The sequence below is a fragment of the Ovis aries genome, chromosome 5 (genome assembly GCF_016772045.2).
Source record: "Ovis aries strain OAR_USU_Benz2616 breed Rambouillet chromosome 5, ARS-UI_Ramb_v3.0, whole genome shotgun sequence".
In the NCBI taxonomy this organism is placed as follows: domain Eukaryota; kingdom Metazoa; phylum Chordata; class Mammalia; order Artiodactyla; family Bovidae; genus Ovis; species Ovis aries.
Window position 1 is genome coordinate 21271457 of NC_056058.1, and position 8303 is coordinate 21279759.

At 38.6% G+C, this 8303-nt stretch overlaps 1 non-coding gene across 1 annotated transcript; it reads right to left on the reverse strand.

Annotated features, from left to right (window-relative positions):
• Positions 1-7327: 7327 nt before the first annotated feature.
• Positions 7328-7399, reverse strand: TRNAP-GGG (transfer RNA proline (anticodon GGG)). Its single transcript has one exon. It is a non-coding gene; the product is annotated as a tRNA-Pro (tRNA).
• Positions 7400-8303: the final 904 nt, after the last annotated feature.

The window sequence follows — 8303 nt, forward strand, 5'->3', positions numbered from 1 at the left end:
ATGCAAAAAAGCAAAATGGCTGTCTGAGGAGGCCTTACAAATAGCTTTGAAAAGAAGAGAAGTGAAAAGCAATGGAGAAAAGGAGAGATGTACCTATTAGAATGCAGAGTTCTAAAGAATAGCAAGGAGAGATAAGAAAGCCTTTCCTCAGTGATCAGTGTAAAGAAATAGAGGAAAACAATAGAATGGGAAAGACTAGAGATCTCTTGAAGAAAATTAGAGATGCCAAGGGAACATTTTATGCAAAGATGGGCTCAATAAAGGACAGAAATTGTATGGACCTAACAGAAGCAGAAGATATTAAGAAGTGGCAAGAATACACACAAGAAGTACAAAAACGATCTTCATGACCCAGATAATCACGATGGTGTGATCGCTCACCTAGAGCAGACATCCTGGAAAGTGAAGTCAAGTGGGCTTTAGAAAGCATCACTATGAACAAAGCTAGTGGAGGTGATGGAATTCCAGTTGAGCTATTTCAAGTCCTAAAAGATGACGCTGTGAGTGCTGTACTCAATATACTAGCAAATTTGGAAAACTCAGCAGTGGCCACAGGACTGGAAAAGGTCAGTTTTCATTCCAATCCCTAAAAAAGGCAATGCCAAAGAATGTTCAAACTACCGCACAATTGCAGTCATCTTACACACTAGCAAAATAATGCTCAGAATTCTCCAAGCCAGGCTTCAACAATATGTGAAACGTGAACTTCCAGATGTTCAAGCTGGATTTAGAAAAGGCAGAGGAACCAGAGATCAAATTACCAACATCTGCTGGATCACTGAAAAAGCAAGAAAGTTCCAGAAAAACATCTATTTCTGTTCTATTGACTATGCCAAAGCCTTTGACTGTGTGGATCACAATGAACTGTGGAAAATTCTTCAAGAGATGTAAATACCAGACCACCTGACCTGCCTCTTGAGAAACCTGTATGCAGGTGAGGAAGCAACAGTTAGAACTGGACATGGAACAACAGACTGGTTCCAAATAGGAAAAGGAGTATGTCAAGGCTGTATATTGTCACCCTGCTTATTTAACTTACATGCAGACCTGGAGGCAGCACAAGCTGGAATCAAGATGGTAAATATCAAATATCAATAACCTCAGATATGCAGATGATACCAACCTTATGGCAGAAAGTGAAGAGGAACTAAAGAGCCTTTTGATGAAAGTGAAAGAGGAGAGTGAAAAAGTTGGCTTAAATCTCACCATTCAGAAAATGAAGATCATGGCATCTGGTCCCATCACTTCATGGGAAATAGATGGGGAAACAGAGGAAACAGTGGCAGGCTTTAGTTTTGGGGCTCCAAAATCACTGCAGATGGTGACTGCAGCCATGAAATTAAAAGACACTTACTCCTTGGAAGGGAATTTATGACCACCTTAGACAGTACATTAAAAAGCAGAAACATCACTTCGTCAACAAAGGTCCATTTAGTCAAGGCTATGGATTTTCCAGTAGTCATGTATGGATGTGAGAGTTGGACTATAAAGAAAGCTGAGTGCTGAAGAATTGATGCTTTAGAACTGTGGTGTTAGAGAAGACTCTTGAGAGTCCCTTGGACTGCAAGGAGATCCAGCCAGTCCATCCTAAAAGGAAATCAGTCCTGAATATTCACTGGAAGGACTAATGTTGAAGCTGAAACTCCAATACTTTGTCCACCTGATGTGAAGAGCTGACTCACTTGAAAAGACACTGATGCTGGGAAAGATTGAAGGCAGGAGAAGAAGGGGATGACAGAGAATGAGATGGTTGGATGGCATCACTGACTCGATGGACATGAGTTTGAGTAAACTCTGGGAGTTGGTGATGGACAGGAAGGCCTGGCATGCTGCAGCCCATGGGTTTGCAAAGAGTCGGACTCGAGTGAGCGACTCAGCTAACTCCTTGGGCACTTTATAATGGATCAGATGTATGGGTTTAAGACTAATTGATCACCAGTTGTTTTTCCTCAGGCATATGGAATAGAAGTTAATTACTGCCCTTCCCTGGATCTGAGTGCTGATAATTCATCTGACCAAAGACTCTACGTAGGAATTAGGGACAATGGAGCAGGATTTTTACTGAAGACAAGACTGAGGTCTCAGATTTCTACACTGCTGCTGCTGCTAAGTCGCTTCAGTCGTGTCCAACTCCGTGCCACCCCATAGATGGCAGCCCACCAGGCTCCGCTGTCCCTGGGATTCTCCAGGCAAGAACACTGGAGTGGGGTGCCATTTCCTTCTCCAATGCATGAAAGTGAAAAGTGAAAGTGAAGTTGCTCAGTCGTGTCCAGGTCTTCGCCATCCCATGGACTGCAGCCTACCAGGCTCCTCTGTCCATGGGATTTTCCAGGCAAGGGTACTGGAGTGGGGTGCCATTGCCTTCTCCGAGATTTCTACACTGTTTACCTACTGATTTCTACCTCACTTATTTAGACCAATGTAAAAATAATAATAAAATACAACTGATATAAGATGTCTTCAACCAGTCAATTATAAGAAAATTTTAAGGTATAAATAATGCCAATCTTAAAACACTTTTTAAGGGAAAAGAAAAATATTTAAAATTCCAACTTATGAAAAGTGTGAAAAAAGTGAAAGTGTCAGTCACTCAGTCATGTCCTATTCTTTGTGACCCCATGGATGCCATGGATTGCAGCCTGCCAGGCTCCTCTGTCCATGGGATTCTCCAGGCAAGAATACTACAGTGGGTAGCCATTCCCTTCTCCAAAAGATCTTCCCAACCCAGGGATCCAACCTGGGTTTCCTGCATTGCAGGTGGATTCTTTATCGTTTGAACCACCAAGGAATACTTTTTGAGGGAAAAGAATAATATTTAAAATTCCTACTTATAAGGTCAGCATAAAGGAAATTATGAGAAAGGAAAATTCAAGGTCAATTTATTCTTGAATGTAAATGAAAAAACTGAAGCCAGAAATATTATAAATTCAAAGAACAACACATTACCATACTTGACATATTTAAACATTTTTTCAGATGTCCCCTACTTGGTTCAATGGGAAAAAAAATCCCTCAAGGACTGCATCAATGAACTTCTCTTTCCTTAAGTTTTCATCTGAGTTTGGCCAGTGGTAAACCTCTATTGGAGATTAGAAGAAAGGAGACTAAAGCTGGTTTATTAATTTCTCAGCTTCTGTCAGGCACCCCTCTCCCATCAGCTCTCTTCACTGTAGTTCTGTAACCACTCTCAACATTCATGCCTTCAGACTGGGGGAGACTGAGAGGGCTGCACTATTAGAGTTCTTGTGGTTTCCTCATTTTCTAATCCATATCCTTTTTTTAAAATGTAATTTTAAAATTACTTAACTTTTTTAAAATTTTAAATTTATTTATTTTAATTGGAGGCTAATTTTTTTTATTGAAGGATAATTGCTATACAGAATTTTGTTACTTTCTGTCAAATCTCAACATGAATCAGTCATAGGTATACATATATCCCCTTCCTTTTGAAGCTCCTTCCCATCTCCCTCTCCATCCCACCCCTCTAGGTCGATACAGAGCCCCTGTTTGAGTTTTCTGAGCCATACCACAAATTCCCATTGGCTATTTACTTTACATATGGTAATGTAAGTTTCCATGTTACTCTTTCCATACATCTCACCCTCTCCTCCCCTCTCCCCATGTCCATAAGTCTATTCTCTATGTCTGTTTCTCCACTGCTGCCTTGAAAATAAATTCTTCAGTACCATTTTTCTAGATTCCATATATATGCATTAGAATACAATATTTATCTTTCTCTTTCTGACTCACTTCACTCTGTATAATAAGTTCTAGGTTCTTCCACCTCATTAGAACTGACTCAGAGGTTTTCCTTTTTAATGGCTGAGTAATATTCCATTGTGCATATGTACCACAACTTTTTTATCCATTCATCTGTCGATGGACATCTAGGTTGCTTCCATGTTCTAGCTATTGTAAATAGTGCTGCAATGAACAATGGGATACATGTGTCTTTTCAATTTTGGTTTCCTCAGGGTATATGCCTAGGAGAGGGATTGCTGAATCATATGGCGGTTTTATTCCTAGTTTTTAAAGGAATCTCCATACCATCTTGCATAGTGGCTGTATGAATTTACATTCCTACCAACAGTGCAAGAGTGTCCCTTTTCTCTACAACCTCTCCAGCACTTATTGTTTGTAGATTTTTTGATGACGACCATTCTGACCAGTGTGAGTTGATATCTCCTTGTAGTTTTGATTTGCATTTCTCTAATAATGAATGATGTTGAGCAATCTTTTCAGGTGTTTGTTAGCCATGTATGTCTTCTTTGGAGAAATGTCTGTTTAGGTCTTTTTCCCACTTTTTGATTTTTTTTTCCTGGTATTGAGTTATATGAACTGCTTGTATATTTTGGAAATTAATCCTTTGTTGGTTGTTTCATTTGCTATTATTTTCTCCCATTCTGAGGGTTGTCCTTTCACCTTGCTTAGTTTCCTTTGTTGTGCAAAAGCTTTTAAATTTAATCAGATCTCACTTGTTTACTTTTGTTTTTGTTTCTGTTACTCTAGGAGATGGGTCATAGAGGATCTTGCTTTGATTCATGTCATTGAGTGTTCTGCCTATGTTATCCTCTAAGAGTTTAATAGTTTCTGGTCTTACATTTAGGTCTTTTGAGTTTATCTTTGTGTATGGTGTTAGGAAGTGTTCTAATTTCATTCTTTTACATGTGGCTGTCCAGTTTTCCCAGTACCATTTATTGAAGAGGCTTTCTTTGCCCCGTTGTACATTCTTGCCTCCTTTGTCAAAAATAAGGTACCAATAGGTGCATGGGTTTATTTCTTGGCTTTCTGTCTTGTTCCATTGGTCTATATTTTTCTTTTTGTGCCAGTACAATACTTTCTTGATGACTGTAGCTTCGCAGTATAATCTGAAGTCAGGGAGGTTGATTCCTCCAGCTCCATTCTTCTTTCTGAAGACTGCTTTGGCTGTTTGGGGTCTTTTTTGTTTCCATACTAATTGTGAAATTTTTTGTTCTAGTTTTGTGAAAAATGGCATTGGTAATTTGATAGGCATCACAGTGAATCTGTAGATTGCATTTGGTAATATAGTCATTTTCACAATATTGATTCTTCCTCCATCTGTTTATGTCATCATCAATTTCTTTCATCAGTGTCTTATAATTTTCTGTGTACAGTTATTCTGTTTCCTTAGGTAAGTTTATTCCCAGATATTTAATTCTTTTTGTTTTAATGGTGAATGGGATTGATTCCTTAATTTCTCTTTCTGATTTTTCATTTTTAGTATATAGACATGCAAGTGATTTTTGGGTATTGATTTTATATCCTGCAACTTTGATAAATTCACTGATTAGCTCTAGTAATTTTCTGATACTATCTTTAGGGTTTTCCATGTACAATATCAGGTCATCTGCAAACACTGAGATCTTTACTTCTTCTTTTCTGATCTGGAGTCCTTTTATTTCTTTTTCTTCTCTGATTGCTGTAGCTAGGACTTCCAAAGCTATGTTGAATAATAGTGGTGAATGTGGACATCCTTATCTTGTTCCTGATCTTAGGGGGAATGCTTTTAGCCTTTCCCCACTGAGAATAACATTTGCTGTAGGCTTATCATATATGGCCTTTACTATGTTGAGGTAGGTTCCTTCTGTGCCCATTTCTTGAAGAGTTTTAATCATAAATGGGTACTGAATTTTGTCAAAGGCTTTTTCTGCATCTGTTGAGTTTATCATATGATTTTTATCTTTCAATTTGTTAATATGGTGTACCACACTGATTAATTCATGTTTATTGAAGAATCCTTGCATCCCTGGAATAAATCCAACTTGATCATGGTGTCTTGAGGATTTTGATGTGTTGCTGAACTCTGTTTGCAAAATTCTGTTGAGGTGTTTTGCAACTATGTTTATCAGTGATACTGCCCTGTAGTTTTCTTTGTGTTGTCTTTGTCCGGTTTTCGTGTCAGGGTGATGGTGGCCTCAGAGAATGAGTTTGGAAGTGTTCCTTCTTCTGCAATTTTTTGAAAGAGTTTTAGAAGGATAAGCATTAGCTTTTCTCTAAATGTTTGACAGAATTTTCCTGTGACGCCATCTGGTCCTGGGCTTTTGTTTTGGGGGAGATTTTTGATTACAGCTTCAATTTCAGTACTTGTAAGTGGATTATTCATAATTTCTATTTCTTCCTGGTTCAGTCTTGGAAGATTGAACTTTTGTAAGAATCTGTCCATTTCTTCCAGGTTATCCATTTTATTGCCATATCAGTTCAGTTCAGTTCCTCATTCGTGTCTGACTCTTTGCAACTGCATGGTCTGCAGCACACCAGGCCTCCCTCTCCAACACCAACTCCCGGAGTTTACTCAAACTCATGTCCATTGAGTCGGTGATACCATCCAATCATCTCATCTTCTGTTGTCCTCTTCTCCTCCTGCCTTCAATATTTCCCAGCATCAGAGTCTTTTCAAATGAGTCAGTTCTTCACATCAGGCAGCCAAAGTATTGGAGTTCCAGCTTCAGCATCAGTTCTTCCAGTGAATATTCAGGACTGATTTCCTTTAGGATGGACTGGTTGGATCTCCTTGCAGTCCAAGGGACTCTCAAGAGTCTTCTCCAACACCACAGTTCAAAAGCATCAATCCTTTAGCGCTCAGCTTTCTTTATAGTCCAACTCTCACACCCATACATGACTACTGGAAAAACCATAGCCTTGACTAGATGGACCTTTGTTGGCAAAGTAATGTCTCTGCTTTTCAATATGCTGTCTATGTTTGTCATAGCTTTTCTTCCAAGGAGCAAGTTTCTTTTAATTTCATGGCTGCAGTTACCATCTGTAGTGATTTTGGAGCCCCCCAAAATAAAGTCTGCCACCGTTTCCACTGTTTCCCCATCTATTTCCCATGAAGTGATGGGACCAGATGCCATGATCTTTGTTTTCTGATTGTTGAGTTTTAAGCCAACTTTTTCACTCTCCTCTTTCACTTTCATCAAGAGGCTCTCTAGTTCTTCACTTTCTGCCATAGGGTTCTGTCATCTGCATATCTGAAGTTATTGATATTTCTCCTGGCAATCTTGATTCCAGCTTGTGCTTCAGGCAGTCCAGCATTTCTCTTGATGTACTCTGCATATAAGTTAAATAATCAGGGTGACACTATACAGCCTTGATGTACTCCTTTCCCGATTTGGAACCCATCCATTGTTTCATGTCCAGTTCTAACTGCCATATAGTTGTTCATGGTGTTTGAATGGTGTGAAATCACTCAGTCGTGTCCAACTCTTTGTGACCCCATGGACTGTAGCCTACCAAGCTCCTCCCTCCATGGGATTCTCCAGGCAAGAGTATTGGAGTGGGTTGCCATTTCCTTCTCCAGGGGATCTTCCCGACCCAGGGATCGAACCTGGGTCTCCCGCATCCCAGGCAGATGCTTTAACCTCTGAGCCACCAGGGAAGCCTATAGTTGTTTGAAAGAAATAATAGTAAAGATTAATTTAAAAAATAAATAAATAAAAGCTGGTTCTTTGAGAAGATAAACAAAGTTGATATTCCTGCATTTCATTTCTAATTTTATTGATTTGATTCTTCTTTTTTTTTTTTTTTCTTGATGAGTCTGGCTAAAGGTGTGTCAACTTTGTTTATCTTCTTAAAGAACCAGCTTTTATTTTTATTAATCTTTACTATTGTTTCTTTCATTTGTTTTCCATTTACTTTGGCTAGATTTTTATGATTTCTTTCCTCCTACTAATTTTGGGGTTTTCTGTTCTTCTTTTTCCAGTTGTTTTAGGTGTAAAGCTAGGTTGTCTGTTCAATGTTTTTCTTGTTTCTTGAGGTAGGATTGTGTTGCTATCATCTTCCCTCTTAGGACTGCTTTTGCTGCATCCCATACATTTTAAGTTGTGTTTTCAGTGTCATTTGTTTCCTGAAATTTTTTGATTTCTCTTTTGATTTATTCAGTAATCTGTTGGTTGTTTAGAAATGTATTGTTTAATCTCCATGGTTTTGTTTTCTTACAGTTTTTTCTTGTAACTGATATCTAGTCTCACAGCACTGTAGTCAGAGAAGATGCTTGATATGATATCAATTTTATTAAATTTACTGAGGTCTGATTTGCAACCCAAGATGTGGTCTATCCTGGAGAATGTTCATGTGCACTTGAGAATACAGTGTATTCTGTATTTGGATGGAATGTCCTGAAGATATCAATGAGATCCATGTCTTCTAATGTATCATTTAAGACTTGTGTTCCCTTATCAATTTTATGGTTTGATGATCTGTCCATTGGCGTGAGTGGGATGTTAAATTCTCCTACTATTATTGTGTTACTGTCAATTTCCCCTTTTAGGTCTGTTAGTGTT